General features: G+C 39.5%; 1 protein-coding gene across 3 annotated transcripts in view; it reads left to right on the top strand.

Annotated features, from left to right (window-relative positions):
• The first annotated feature begins 6,217 nt into the window (after positions 1-6,217).
• The window catches only part of LOC137618181 (metalloendopeptidase OMA1, mitochondrial-like), a 105,949-nt gene continuing 96,079 nt past the window's right edge, over positions 6,218-16,087 (top strand). Inside the window, exon 1 of one of the 3 annotated variants that reach the window (XM_068348248.1) lies at positions 6,218-6,277. The gene's annotated coding sequence lies outside the window, so the exon portion shown is untranslated. Of the gene's footprint in view, positions 6,285-6,558; positions 6,711-16,087 lie in introns of those variants that run through there. The other 2 variants (XM_068348247.1, XM_068348249.1) reach the window with 2 other exon arrangements.

Genomic DNA, 16,087 nt, shown 5'->3' with positions numbered 1-16,087 from the left:
TGCGGAAACAGGAATATGGCCGGTGTCCTGCAGAATAGAATATAAAAAAATTAATGCTCTTCCATAATATCATAAACACTGGGGAAAAAAGACTGGTAAGAGAGATAATTTAGGATCAGTTGAAGAACCTGAATTGAAAGTGCTGGAGTAAGAGCATAGAAGAAATCTGTAGTAAATATGGGATGGAAGTTGAAGAAATAAGAAGTTGGGGGAAAGGGACTCTAAAAATGAAATCAAGAAAAAAACTATGGAAAAAATAGAAGAAACTATTGAAGGTAAAAAGAAAGTAATGAAAAAGATTAGATTTATTAAAGAAAATGGTCCACAGCCTTATATCAGAGAAATGAACCTGGATAAGGCATCCCTTGTAATGAAGACAAGATTAAATATTCTCAATTTAAAAGCGAATTTCAGGGGAAAATATGAAGACAATTTGTGTGACCTGTGCATAGATGAAGAACATACTACCGAAAATTTATTTTTATGCCCCAGATTAGGACAGCTAATGAATATAGACATAATTTTAGGTACGCTGATAAATCCTAGCAGGGATCTGGCTGCATTTATAGGTAGAGCAATGCGTATGAAAGAAGAATTTAAGAAGTCCAAACCGACCACAATAGGTTGCCAAAACTGAAGATAGCAAGGTGTTATACTATCTAATTTCAAGTTAGAATGGAATTAAAGTGAAGATTGAGAATCTCATTTCGGTATTAATTTATTTAAGGCACAGGTAATATAAGCTTAATAACAATAATAAGAATAAACTTAGAAGTTTTACAGATATTTATTATGTAATAAAGTGCCCGCAAACTTATTTTGCGGAGTGAGCAATAAGGAACCAGGAACTGTGATTGTGGGTGCACTACTAGAAGAAGAGTATTAGGTGCAAAGTCCTGCAATCTGCAGAAAATTCATTATCATCAGTTACCTACTACATAGACAGTGCAACTTGCATACTTTTATTTCTAACTTCAAGTGCTTTTGCAATATAGGCTACCAGGCAACCTCTTTAGTTGGTGTTTCTAAATTCCTTATTTCTATGTTATTATTTCTAAATTTTATCAACTCATTACAGTTAAATATATGCTCAGTAGTATTTTCTGCCTCGCTACACAACACATAAAGTCTATCCTTATCATTCCTGTTTTTATAATTTTCTTTTAATTCTAGCATATTCAACCACGTTTTCATTGGTGTTAAGGTCTCCTATGTAGACTCTTCTGCCATTACTATTCACAAACCTCAGTTTTGTCATCTCTGCATTCTTTTCATCTATTTTTCTTTTAATTTCATTTGCCTCTTTACTTTTTATTTCTTCTTTGAGTTCTTGTTTTTAATACTTTCTTACTTCTTCAATTTAAGATCATATTTATTGCATATTTCTATGATACTTTTTACCTAACATTCCCCATATGGTTCTCTCATCTGATCTTCCACTACCTCCTTAATTAGTCATTTGTCATCTGGTGTTATGATGTTATGAAAAAAAACATCACCTTTAATATACTCTATTCTATTAATTTTTCTGTGAAAAGCAAAGTTGAGGAATGTGTGAATAAAACCATTACAGAAATTGTGTACAGTATAATGTGGAAAATCCGGTTGAACCTGAATCAAGATTTGACAAAAAGAGAAAAATAATGAAAATTACGAATCAGAGGTTTCATAGGTAGGGGGCCAACCCCTCTTGGTTCCTTGTTGCTCTCTCCACAACAATATTTGCCAATGTGGAGACTTGGACCCTGGAGTGAAATACGAGATTAAGACATGAAAGATTTGGAAAAACCGTCGATATAGGATAATAAGAAATATGTATAAACAACCAGCAAGTACTCCATATTTGGACATTTTAGCAGAATCAGGAATATGACCGGTATCTTACAGAATATAGTTAAAGAATTAATGCTCTCACATTACATCGTAAACTTTAATGAAATGAGAGTAGTTAGACAGATAAATAAGGATCAGTTGAATAACTAATATGGAAACTGCTGGAGTAGCAGCAATGAAGACATTTGTTGTAAATATGGAATGAAAGTAAAAGAAATGCGAAGTTTGGGGAAAGGCCATTATACAAGAAATCAAGGTAAGAATTGCGGAAGAGATAGAGGAAACTACGGTATTGAAGAAAAGAAGAAAGGGATAAAAAAGAAAGATTCGTAGAAGGAAATGGCCACAGCTCTATGTCAAAGAAATGGATATGGATAAGGCAATCCTTGTAAGGAATGCAACGTTAAATATGCGCAAGATAAAGGAAAATTTCAGGGGAAAACACGCAGATGATGTGTGTAACCTATGCAAAGAAGATAATACAGAACATTTATTCCCATGAGCAAAATTAGGAAAGTTAGTGAAACAAGACATAAGCGCATTTATGTTGAAAAATCCTAGCAGAGATCTGGTTGCATACAGAAGTAGGACAATGCATATGAAAGAAGAATTTAATTAGTCCAAACTGACCACAGTAGATTGCCAAAACTAATGATATGGAAGTGTTATCCCAACTGATTTTAATGTAGAATGAGATGAAAGTAAAAACTGTGAATTTCATTAATAATGCTGTTTACGGTAGAAAATCAATTAAAGTAATAAGTATCCTTATTCTAAAGAGAATAGAGAGAAAGATTGATGAAAACCTGAGAGATGAACAAGCAGGATTTCGAAAAGGCAGAGTTGCACAGACCAAATTTTCATTTTGAGACATTGTACAGCAATGCGTAGAATATAGATATTAACTTTTGATGACATTTGTGGACTATGAAAAATCCTTTGATAGTATGCAACGGCTAATTTTGTGGAGAGTCGCGCGTTTATATGGATTTCCTCTTAAATATGTGAATTTGTTCAAGTCTGTTCATGAACATTGCAAGAGCAAAGTTAATGTTAGTGGAGTCCTATCAAATGAATCTCCAGAGAACAGCGGCGTACTCCAAGGAAATGTGTTGTCACTATTTTTTTTTCTTTCTTTTTTTCTTTTTCTTTTTTCTTTCTTTTTTATCCTCATGGATTTTGAAGTGCGTAGAACGGTCGGAGATGGTGCAGAAGGATTGGACTGGATGGGTAACAGGAAATTAGCTGACCTAGAGTATGCCGATGATTCTGTCCTTTTTAGAAGAACACCACAGGATTTGTAATGGTTGCTTACCAGAATGCATGAATTATCACTCGAGGCCTGGCTCAATATAAATAGAAGAAAGATAGAGATTGTGCGAACGGAGTATACAATGGAAGATGAAATATGATTAGAAGGAGAAAATATTAATGAGGTAGAATCATTTAAGTATTTGGGAACTATGTTCTCCAATTCAGGGTCTTTAGAATTAAAGTTTATTGAAAGATTGAAAAAAGTAAATCAGACAATGGGTAGGTTAGGTAAAATTTGGAAATCAAATCGCCTGAAATTACATATAGAAATCACTGTAGGCTATATCGGTTTAGTGAAATCGGTGTTACTGTATGGAGATGAGTCATGGTATGACAATGAAACAATCTCCAACAGATTTTGTTGATTTGAGAACAAAGCCCTCAGAAGGATATTGGGAGTTAAAGGGTAAGACAGGATTGGAAATGAAACTACAAGAGATTACTCGAGTGCCATATGTGGATGAGATCGCAGTGAGCGGTAGGTGGAGAAGGTTTGGGCATGGTCTTCACACTTCCCAAGAGAGATTAGTTCACAAAACATTTAACTGGCTCCACGAGGTACTAGAAGAGTTAGAAGACCCAGGACTACATAGCAAAGGAATATGAAGCGAGAAGTTGAAAATCATGAATGAAAAAGTATTGAAGTAAAAGCTCAAGATACAGATGACTCGCGAAATCTAACCGATGCTCTTTGCGTCAATAGTAGGCGTAGGAGGAGATGGTGGTGATGATGTATAAGTATAAGCTTAGAAGCTTTGTACCTATTTATTATGCGATAGAGAGTCAGCAAACTTATTTTGCTGAGTGAGCAGTTATAGGAACCAAGAACCAGGTAACGCAATCTGAAAGTGGCTTAATTCAGGCGAAATAGGAAAAAAAAACAGTGTTCACCACTTCAAGTCAGGCACCCATTGAAACAAATGAACGTTATACATCAATGAAAAAAAAAAAAAAAAAAAAAAAAAAAAAAAAAAAAAAAAAAAAAAAAAAAAAACAGGTATGATAAGGTTTAAGGAAGCAATAGCAATTAGATGACCGGTCTCGGGAGTTCGGTGAATTGTGCACAGAAAAAAATAATTAGGATGCATTGGAATGGCCGATGAAATTACATACCCTTTTTTGGTTTTGCAGAGTATATGGCGAATGCTAAATGTATGAATACCAAAACAAGTGATGTTAAAATACTAGAGACATGAGGAATTATATATAAGAAAAAATACATACAGATGGAAATGTTAGAAGATATGAATAGGGGAGAGAAGGAGAATAAAAAACTACGACTTGAATACGGAAGACAAAGAAAACAGAGAGAGAGAGAGAGAGAGAGAGAGAGAGAGAGAGAGAGAGAGAGAGAGAGAGAGAGAGAGAGAGAGAGAGAGAGAGAGATAGTTGGTGTAATTGATCAATGAACCATAGGCAACCCACACTATAATATTATTATAAGTAGTATTGCTAAGCTACAACCCTAGTTGGAAAAGTAGGATGCTATAAGCCCAGGAGCTCGAACAGGGAAAATAGTCCAACGAGGAAAAGAAAATATTTTAAGAAGAGTAACATTAAAATGAATATCTCCTATATAAATCATATAAACTTTAACAAAACAAGAGGAAAAGAAATTGGAGAGAATACTGTGCCCGAGTGTACCCTCAAGCAAGAGAATTCTAACCCAAGACAGTGGAGAGGCCACGGTACAGAGGCTATGACACTACCTAAGACTAGAGAACAATGGTTTGATTTTGGAATGTCCTTCTCCTAGAAGAGCTGCTTACCATAGCTATAGAGTCTCTTCTACCCTTACCAAGAGGAAAGTGACCACTGAATAATTACAGAGTAGTAATCCTTTGGGTGAAGAAGAATTGTTTGGTAATCTCATTGTTGTCAGGTGTATGAGGACAAAGGAGAATATGTAAAGAATAGGCTAGACTATTCAGTTTATGTGTAGGCAAAAATAAAATGAACCGTAACCAGAGGGGAAGATCCAATGTACTGTCTGGCCAGTCAAAAGATGCCATAACCTACAAGGAAGTCACTTGATAGAATTATATAAAATTGAATAGATACACAAATAGGGTAGAGTGCACAGTTACTACAAATGCAGAACGAAAACAAGAACAAGTGGAAAATATGAGAAAAATTAAAAAACTTACAAAACAGCGATAAAAAGATTGAGAAGGTTGAAGAACTAGTTTAAATGTAGGGGGGAGGGGATATAGAGAGATGGTCTTTAATGTATCACCAAAGTTATAACAAGAAATTAATGTGCGTAAATTTAATTGGAGAAGATTAATTACCCATATAACAAAGCAGACTTAAGATTCAAGCGTTATGGAAACAGAAATAGGTATTGGCAAAATAATATAGGTAGTAAAAAGTAATGCAGAATCAAGGACACTGAAGTTAAATAAAGGTAAAAAAAATATAGAGGTCATTGACCATTTATTTTTGTACTACTGATAGAAATTCGCGTTTTATTAATTAAAATTCAAAGTTTATATCGGAGCCTGGAAGAAATATTTGTTAAACAATAATATGATTTTCCCCCTTAGATTAAACTCCACTAAAGGGATCACTAGATACGCATTGATGATGACTTGAAATTCCCAAAAATTCCTATAAGGAAATCGACTCTTCTAGAACACCCGATTTCCAGAACAAGAACATTACACAACTTCAAACCTTCGAATACATTCATTCAATTTCCAGAATTAAAACATATATGGAGGTAACTGGAGTGATATTCTTATTGTTTATACAAAAAGTTCTTTCTAAATTGTAATAGAGTACACATTTCATAGATTGTGCATATGATGAAATATTATGGCACAATTTCACAAACATTTCTTTGAGCTTAGGCCAAGCATCAACATTATTTTATTCACAAATAATTCTTGTTTATTTTCAGTATTCATTCAACTAAGCACGAATTTCAGCTACCTTTGTGGTCTATTACTTCAATTATTTCTTTTTTACATTCCTGACGAAAAACTAGATTAGATCTACATTTTCATAAATCAAACAGAAGTATAGAAATGGTGATCCGTTACAGAGATTACATATTCAATTTACTACTACAAAATAAAATTGTGAAAAAAATAAATCAAGCTGTGACGTACTGCAGTATATTTAGGAAGTAAGAGGTATTTTACATGTATTATTTGCAGTGTAGATTAACCAAATATACGATGTATGAATGACAATAAATCAATATACTGTTATTTAGTGTTTTCACCTAGGATAAGTTTTGTACCGCCATGATGCAATGTAGACGGTAGATTTCATAGCACATATGACCGAGATGGAGAATATTATTATTACTAGCCAAGCTACAACCTTAGTTGGAAAAGCAAGATGCTATAAGCCCAAGGGTTCCATTAGGGAAAATAGCCCAATATGGAAAGGAAGTAAGGAAATAAATAAATGGTGAGAAGAGATGAGGATGGATCACGGAAAATTCTAGGCAGCATCAGCAGTAGTTGCTCAACTTATTGCTCAATTTATTCTGTCTTGAGGGAGGAAAGAGAACGGATGGTTGAAAAGAAGATCAAGATAGGACTAAGGCTAAGGTACGTTAAAGGGACAGGCCAGGGGAGAAATAAGTTTTTTGATAAGTTTAGATTAAATGAATGTAGTAGATTGGCATTGCAGGATACTTATTCACAGTATTAGGTATAACATATCAGTGGGAGATTATGATTTTTTCTTGTTAGTGTCCCACCCTCTCAACTTATATTACATTGGTTGAACTTTGCTACTTTGTATATGAGGTTGTAACCAGGTCAACACTTTAAATCAAATAACATGTTCATTTGAACACAATTTATGTCTCTATGGTTATTTCATCCCAGTTATTATAAACTATATAATGAGTATAATAATTTTATAAGAAAATGATTTATAAACCTTACCTTAATTACATTAACACAATTTTTCCACTAGTTATGATTAGCCTAATTTCTTGAATGTCAGTGAACATCTTATCTATGCTTGTATGAACTTATTGAAAGAGCACTAACAACATTTTCAGGGATTTACAATGCATTTGCACTCGATATAGTTCTAACTTGTCCTCTTTTCTTTAATTTGTAGGTGTTTGTTCTTGTGTTAGTATTAAAATCAAAGTACTAATTCAAATTTACGTTATCAAACCCATGGATGATCTTATTTACTTGGTCAGGTCTCCTCAAAGTTTTTATTGCTGGAATGACATAATTTTTAGTTTTTAAATATTTAACTTAGCCGGTGAATATATAATAGCTGCAACTCTGTTGCTCGACAGACACATACATAAAAACTCGCCAGCGATCGCTATACAGGTTGCGGGTGTGCCCACCAGCGCCAACTGTCGGCCAGATACCACTCTCGATGTAAACAAAACCTTCAATTTCTTCTCTGTCGACGTGTCGACAAGACGTACTTTACTCGATGTTGAACCTGGAGTTTTTTCCCATCATATTTGGTGAAGTACTTTAATTTGGTTTGAGCTTTCGCAGTACAGGTGTTTTTCTTCAAATAAATCCTTGAACTCTTTTTTGAATCGGATTAATTGTTGATGACTCACCAGTGCGACCGGACTCTGCGAGTCAAATGTTGCCTACACCTTTGACGTTTTCTCATCAGTTATCGGATGAGGAACTGTCAGATGAGGACGTTGCTGAACCACATCCTGAGGATCAGCCTTCAGAACTAGATGAGCCTAAAGCAGTTCAACCATCCTTGGACTTTAGAAAAGTCATGGCTGTTTTTAAAAGAGTTGTTCCCTGATCACTTTATTTCTGTGGCTCCTCGTTCGCCGCCGTCAGAGTTTGTCTTAGGCGTTCCTGCTACCATGCCTGCCTTTACTAAACTCGTTCTCTCTCGCTCATCCAAGAGAGCTTTACGGCTGTTAGGCGATTGGTTAGAGACCAAGAGGAGTTTAGGGAAGACAGCATTTGCCTTCCCCCCATCTAAACTCTCGTCTAGATCGAGCGTCTGGTATGCCACGGGAGAAGTTCTCGGCTTGGGAGTTCCTGCCTCTGCCCAGGGCGACTTCTCAAGTCTTGTAGACTCTCCCCGCCGCCTTGCCATGAGACGCTCGAAGATTTGTTGGTCACCCTCGGACCTGGACCACCTTCTTAAAGGCATATTTAGGGCGTTTGAAGTCTTTAACTTCCTGGACTGGTGTTTAGGAGCCCTGAGTAGGAAAATCTCTTCTGCCGATAGGGATGTTTCCTTACTCATTATGTCCTGCATGGACAAGGCCATCCGTGATGGGTCCAACGAGCTTGCCACTTCATTCACGTCCGGAGTCCTGAAGAAACGAGAGTCTCTGTGCTCTTTTCTGTCAGTTGGAGTGACGCCATGCCAAAGATCTGAGCTACTCTTTGCGCCCTTGTCTAAGTGCCTGTTTCCTGAAGTCTTGGTTAAGGAAATTGCCTTGTCTTTAGTGCAGAAGGACACCCACGATCTAGTTGCGTCCTCGGCTCGCAAAGCTCCCCCTTTGCCTGCCTTGTCTGCTAGACCTAGGTTAGACACTCCAGCGTCTAGGTTTATCCCGCCCTTTCGTGGCAGAGCCTCCAGCAGGGGAGGTGCTCGTGCCGAAGGGAAGAGAGGGAAGAGGAAAGGATCCAAGTCCTCTAAGGGCAGAGTCTGACTGCCCGCAACTTCAGACAGCAGTAGGTGCCAGACTCAAGAACTTCTGGCAAGCCTGGGAGAAGAGAGGCGCAGATCAACAATCTGTGAGGTTGCTCAGAGAGGGGTACAAAATCCCTTTTGTACGCAGACCTCCTCTAGCGACGTCCCCCATCGATCTATCTCCCAGGTACCGAGAGGAAGAAAAGAGACAAGCCCTGAAACTGGAAGTGTCTCTTTTGCTAGAGAAGGGAGCGGTGGTCAAAGTCTCGGACCTTCAATCACCGGGGTTTTACAACCGTCTCTTCCTAGTATCAAAGAAGACAGGAGGTTGGAGACCGGTGCTAGACGTCAGTGCTCTGAATGTCTTTGTCACAAAGACGAAGTTTACCATGGAGACCACAAAGTCAGTCCTAGCAGCGGTCAGAAAGGAAGACTGGATGGTCTCTCTAGACCTAAGGGACGCCTACTTCCACATCCCCATTCACTCAGACTCCCAACCTTTTCTGAGATTCGTCTTTGACGATGTGGTGTACCAGTTTCGGGCCCTGTGCTTTGGCCTAAGCACAGCTCCTCTCGTGTTTACGAGGCTTATGAGGAATGTGGCAAAATTCCTCCACTTATCGGACATCCGAGCCTCCCTTTATTTGGACGACTGGCTTCTCAGAGCCTCTTCCAGTCATCGCTGTCTGAAGGATCTCAATTGGACTCTAGATCTGACCAAGGAATTGGGACTCCTAGTCAACTTGGAAAAGTCACAGCTGGTCCCATCCCAAACTATTCTGTATTTAGGGATGGAGATTCACAGTCAAGTTTTTCGGGCTTTTCCGTCGGCCCCCCGAATAGATCAAGCCCTGCTCTCCATCCAGAAGATGCTGAAGAAAGAACGCTGCTCAGTCAGGCTGTGGATGAGTCTGGTAGGAACGCTGTCATCCCTGGAGCAATTTGTCTCGCTAGAAAGACTACACCTCCGACCTCTTCAATTCCATCTGGCTTTTCACTGGAAAAAGGACAAGACGCTAGAAACGGTCTCGATCCCGATTTCCGAAAAGATAAAGTCTTGCCTGACTTGGTGGAAGGACAATATCAGCCTACGAGAGGGTCTTCCCCTGGCAGTTCAGAAACCCAACCACGTTCTCTTCTCGGACGCATCGGACTTGGGCTGGGGCGCGACGCTGGACGGTCGGGAATGCTCAGGTCTGTGGAACTCGAGTCAGAGGAGCATGCATATCAACAGCAAGGAGCTTTTGGCGGTTCATCTGGCCTTGATAAGCTTCGAGAATCTCCTTCGAGGCAAGGTGGTGGAGGTAAACTCGGACAACACCACGGCCTTGGCGTACATTTCCAAACAGGGAGGTACCCACTCACTGACTTTGTACGAGATCGCAAGGGACCTGCTCATCTGGTCAAAAGATCGAGGCATCTCCCTAGTAACGAGGTTCATCCAGGGCGACTTGAACGTCCTAGCAGATTGTCTCAGTCGGAAAGGTTAAGTAATTCCAACCGAATGGACCCTCCACAAGGATGTGTGCAAGAGACTTTGGGCGACTTGGGGTCAACCCACCATAGATCTCTTTGCAACCTCACTGACCAAGAGGCTTCCAATCTATTGCTCTCCAGTCCCAAACCCAGCAGCAATACATATAGATGCCTTCCTCCTAGATTGGTCACATCTAGATCTTTACGCATTCCCACCATTCAAGATTGTCAACAAGGTACTGCAGAAATTCGCCTCTCACGAAGGGACAAGGTTGACGTTAGTTGCTCCCCTCTGGCCCGCGAGAGAATGGTTCACCGAGGTACTTCGATGGCTAGTAGACGTTCCCAGAAGTCTTCCTCTAAGAGTAGACCTTCTACGTCAGCCACACGTAAAGAAGGTACACCAAAGCCTCCACACTCTTCGTCTGACTGCCTTCAGACTATCGAAAGACTCTCGAGAGCTAGAGGCTTTTCGAAGGAGGCAGCCAGTGCGATTGCTAGAGCAAGGAAAGCGTCTACCATTAGAGTTTACCAATCGAAGTGGGAAGTCTTCCGAGACTGGTGCAAGTCAGTTTCCGTATCCTCGACCAGTACCTCTGTAGCCCAAATAGCTGATTTTCTCTTATACCTGAGAAAAGTACGATCCCTTTCAGCTCCTACTATCAAGGGCTACAGAAGCATGTTGGCCTCGATCTTCCGGCATAGAGGCTTAGATCTTTCCAACAATAAAGATCTGCAAGACCTCCTTAAGTCTTTTGAGACCTCTAAGGAACGTCGTTTGGCTACACCTGGGTGGAATTTAGACGTGGTCCTAAGATTCCTCATGTCAGACAGGTTTGAGCCTTTACATTCAGCCTCCCTGAAAGATCTCACTCTTAAGACTCTTTTCCTGGTATGCTTAGCCTCGGCTAAAAGAGTCAGTGAGCTTCATGCCTTCAGCAAGAACATCGGGTTTTCGTCAGAAAAAGCTACTTGTTCTCTGCAACTTGGTTTCCTAGCCAAAAATGAGCTACCTTCTCGTCCTTGGCCTAAATCTTTCGATATTCCTAGCTTATCGGAGATCGTAGGCAATGAACTAGAAAGAGTCTTATGCCCTGTTAGAGCTCTTAAGTTCTACTTAGCTCGTACTAAACCTTTACGAGGCCAATCTGAAGCGTTATGGTGTTCGGTTAAGAAACCATCCTTGCCTATGTCAAAGAATGCTTTGTCATATTTTATCAGATTGTTAATACGAGAAGCTCATTCACACTTGAGTGAGGAAGACCGATCTTTGCTTAAGGTTAAGACGCACGAGGTTAGAGCTGTAGCAACTTCCGTGGCCTTTAAGCAAAATAGATCTCTGCAAAGTATCATGGACGCAACCTATTGGAGAAGCAAGTCAGTGTTCGCGTCATTTTACTTGAAAGATGACCAGTCTCTTTACGAGAACTGCTACACACTGGGACCATTCGTAGCAGCGAGTGCAGTAGTGGGTGAGGGCTCAACCACTACAATTCCCTAATTCCATATCCTTTTAATCTGTCTCTTGAAATGTTTTAATGTTGTTTTTATGGGTTGTCCGGAAGGCTAAGAAGCCTTTCGCATCCTGGTTGATTTGGCGGGTGGTCAAAGTCATTTCTTGAGAGCGCCCAGATTAGGGGTTTGATGAGGTCCTGTTGTATGGGTTGCAGCCCTTGATACTTCAGCTCCTGGGAGTCTGTCAGCATCCTAAGAGGATCGCTGGGCTCCGTAAGGAAGACGTACTTACAAGGCAGAGTAATCGTCTAAGTCGACTTCCTTACCAGGTACCTATTTATTTTGGTCTTGTTATATTGATAACTGTCAAAATGAAATAAAAAACTCTTAGCTTATACGATGTAAACATATTTAACTCTGGTCTCTACCCACCTCCTTGGGTGTGAATCAGCTATTATATATTCACCGGCTAAGTTAAATATTTAAGAATTATATTTTAATTATAAAATAAATTTTTGAATTTACTTACCCGGTGAATATATAAATTAAACGACCCTCCCTTCCTCCCCAATAGAGACGCAGTGGGATGAGAAGAAATTTAAGGTTTTGTTTACATCGAGAGTGGTATCTGGCCGACAGTTGGCGCTGGTGGGCACACCCGCAACCTGTATAGCGATCGCTGGCGAGTTTTTATGTATGTGTCTGTCGAGCAACAGAGTTGCAGCTATTATATATTCACCGGGTAAGTATATTCAAAATTTTATTTCATAATTAAAATATCATTTTTTGCATCTTGTCTCATATGGTAAATCCTTTAATTCAGGTACCAATTTTGTAATTCTCATTTGGACTTTTTCAAGTTTTTCAATGTCCTTTTTAATATATGGTGACCAAGCCTGAACAGCAGATGCAATGTCCGGTCGGACCAAAGAACTTTATAATATTTAACACATATCAATATCCATATAGGTGAAATTCCTCTTAATCCATCTCACTACTGTACTTTATTAGCTTTGGCCTATATGCTGCCAATGTGTTAGGCAGGCTTTAACTACTTTGCAATGGGAACTCATAGGTCCGTTTCATTTTCTGTTGATTTACTTTTACTACCATTCAATTAGTAAGAAATTTCAGGATTCCTGTGTTCAGTGTGCAACGATATCTTACTCTAACATCGAAGCTTTTAGAGGTCGTTCTTAGCCTGAATGCCTTCATCAGAGACAATTCTAACAAAAAATTTTGCATCATTTGCAAACAACAATGCAGGGCATACAATTTCATCTACAAAATCATTCACAAAATACAAAAACAAAGCTGGCCCAAGAATAGGATGATACTCCTAGGTGAGAGGAATGTTTACCCTAAACTTCAACAAATTGATTTCTATTTGCAAGAAAGTCCCAGATCTAATTTAACAAACTACCTTGAATGCCATAACCATATAATTTCGCTCAAACCTTCCTATATGGAACTGTATCAAAGGCCTTCCCACACTCTAGATAGTTTACATAAACAGGTATCTGTAAATCAACTGCTCTTTTCAGTGCTTTCAAGTACTCTTAAGAGATTTATAACGGTGCAATGCTAACCATAAAACCATGCTGTCTTTAACTGAGGATATTGTATGACTCTAAATGGTCTGTCATCTTATTTCTAATAATGGTCTCACATTTTACTTACTATACATGATGAGGATATAGGTCGGTAATTGGGAGAATCCAATTAATTGCCTCTTTTAAAGATAGGACAAATCTCCAAAATTTTTCATGATGGGTAGTATCCCTGCTTCTAAGGAGTTTTAATATCCTCCTTATTGGAACTGCTAACTCAATATGACATTCATTCAATAACTTGGGGTGCATTCCATCTAGTTACATTGCTTTGTTAATATTGATCTTCTTAAGTAGCACTGGAATATTATCTAAATCAACTTTCATGTTTTCTAAGTCAAGTCCATATGTATGAATCTAATTTATCAACCAATACTCTTTAATGTTTGATTTAAACCATTAGCTGTTTCAGTATCATGCTCTGATATCGGCCCATTTCTTTTCTTTACTCTCAACACATTCCCTTTAAGTTTTGTCATGCTTCTGATGAAGCTCCAAAAATGCAAATACAGTAGATACCTGGTTTGGGTAGGCTTTCCCATTGCAAAGCAAAATTAAAAGGTATAAGGAAGTGGATCGTTCTTTTCTCTGATGAGGCTTGCTGCAACCCCTCCTAGCACTGTTGCCTCCACATTCGGTCACTTCAGTGGCAGCTGAAGACCTTATGGTCTTAGAGCACAGACCTTCCAGAAATTTACATTCTGATAGGATCAGAGCAGATGAAAGACTGGAGATGGTGGCACCTAGACTCCAACCTTCTCAAAGAGGTATATCTTCTTTCTCCTCCTCTAGAATTGATGCTCTTCAAAGATGCATCAAAAGAAGGGTGGGGACCCTCACCTGCATGGCCTCTGGTCTGTGGTCCAATTCCGATCAGTAGTGCCACATAAACCACTAAGAGTGGAATGCAGCTTTTCTAGCCCTTCAACTTGTCAACAGCTCTTTTCATGTCGTTCAGTAGTATTGATAAGCGACTACACAACCGTAGTGGCGTATCTAAACAAGGAGGATCTTTCATGGCACCTCTGCCATCCAGCTGTCAAGATTCTGCAATGGACAGAAGATAAAGAGATCTCACCGTTAAGCATTTCCTCTCTCATAGGTTTTTTTTTTTTCGTAACCAGTGGCAGAAGAAATGTCTGGATACCCTAGAAGGTCTTTCATCTTTATCTTCCAGGCCACTTCCCTGGAACTTAGTAAAGGTCTTGCGTTCTCTGATGCAGCTCCTTATGAACCTTTTGGTCAAGCCTCAGATATTCCCACTGTCTCAAGATCCAGCGGTTACGGGAATAGCGAGCCTTCAGTGAGTATCCAACGATTCTGATCGGGTATATACTTTTATGCCCTGGGAGAGTGCTGAAGTGCTATCTCCATCGCACTAGGGGGGCTCGCTTGTAAACAAAACATCATTGTCAGCTAGGGCAAGGTCAGAAGAGGGGTAACAGAAAACACTTTATCCTCCGGGACAGGCAGGTCATTGGCCATGCCTTACCTCCCCCCTCAACAGAAGGGTAGGCTGAAAGCTCATGACGTGAAAGGTATCAGCACGCCCATGTCATTCGGAAGAAACTTCTGTGACATAGATGTTAAGGACATGCGTGTGAAAGCGTTGGAAATCTTTACCGCCTTTTGCCTGCAAGATGTAATACACAGGTTCCTATAGTAGGACCAGAATTGAGTGGCAGTCCATAAGCGCTCGGACCCACAATGTATGGAGTTAAAGTTGTAATGTTTCGATCATTTAATTCCAAGAAAGACATGGGCAGTCGTTCTTTGGTGGGGTACTGATAATCCTGGGGTTTCTTTCAATTGTCATAGATGGCTGACATTACAGGAACCTCATTAAAATTGGTTGCCGCGGTTACTTTTACCCGTAATTTTCTTAAATGTTTAACTTGTTTGTATACAGTATCCAAGATGGCTTTTGTAAAAACCATTTTTGGGCTCAGCCATGTCGTCCTGATGGAAGGTTCGTTTAGGCAGCTTTCTAAGGGATATTTAGCTACAGTGATACTCCCAGAGAATTGACCATAGGTCTCCAGAATTCTAACTCCTGGCACGAGTATCCTTAAGAAAATTCTTAAGGATATCGCATAATATCAGGGGACGTATTTCTTGATACGACACATGGCAATCTTCACCCTGAATAGAGTTTTCGCTCTGAGGGGGAAGAGTGGCGAAAATGAAGGGGAGCCATCATCAAGGTTACTCGGTGGATCCCTTTCCCGTACTACTACAGTGCTACGCATGGCAACTCATTCCTATTATAGTAGCGAATTTAGCATGGTGTATCTCCCGGTCGCTCTTGGTGTTTTGTTACTATTCCTGGATTTATCATGCATTCTCCAGCATCTTCATCCTCTGGAAAGTTGAGTATTTAATGTTTCCTGTGTATAATTTTTAGCTCCCTTCTCACAGTTAAATTAGCATAATTTAGATGTGTTTATTGGAACATAGCCGTTCACCGGAGGCGCCATTTTGGACGCTGTCGTACGCCATAAATGCTTTATTTAGTCAGTAGTACGACGTTCCTGGTATTTAGCTTTAATGAATTACTGTATAGCTATTTAGGCAAATTATACTAGTGAAGATCAGATCATGCACGTAATATTTCCTCTTCTGTGAAACGTTTCAATCGTATACGATAGGGTCTCGGTGACGTAGCGTAGCCGAGATCCCGACTCGCGTTGGGCTAGCCTATTGCGTTTTAGTATACTTTCGTACGTTATCCCCGTTTTCCCTCTTGTATCTTTTTATCAATTCAGTTGGAGAGAGCATATCTCCTAGAA

The sequence above is a fragment of the Palaemon carinicauda genome, chromosome 24 (genome assembly GCF_036898095.1).
Source record: "Palaemon carinicauda isolate YSFRI2023 chromosome 24, ASM3689809v2, whole genome shotgun sequence".
In the NCBI taxonomy this organism is placed as follows: domain Eukaryota; kingdom Metazoa; phylum Arthropoda; class Malacostraca; order Decapoda; family Palaemonidae; genus Palaemon; species Palaemon carinicauda.
Note: the sequence above shows the minus strand (reverse complement) of the source record. Positions and strands in the feature narration are given on the sequence as shown.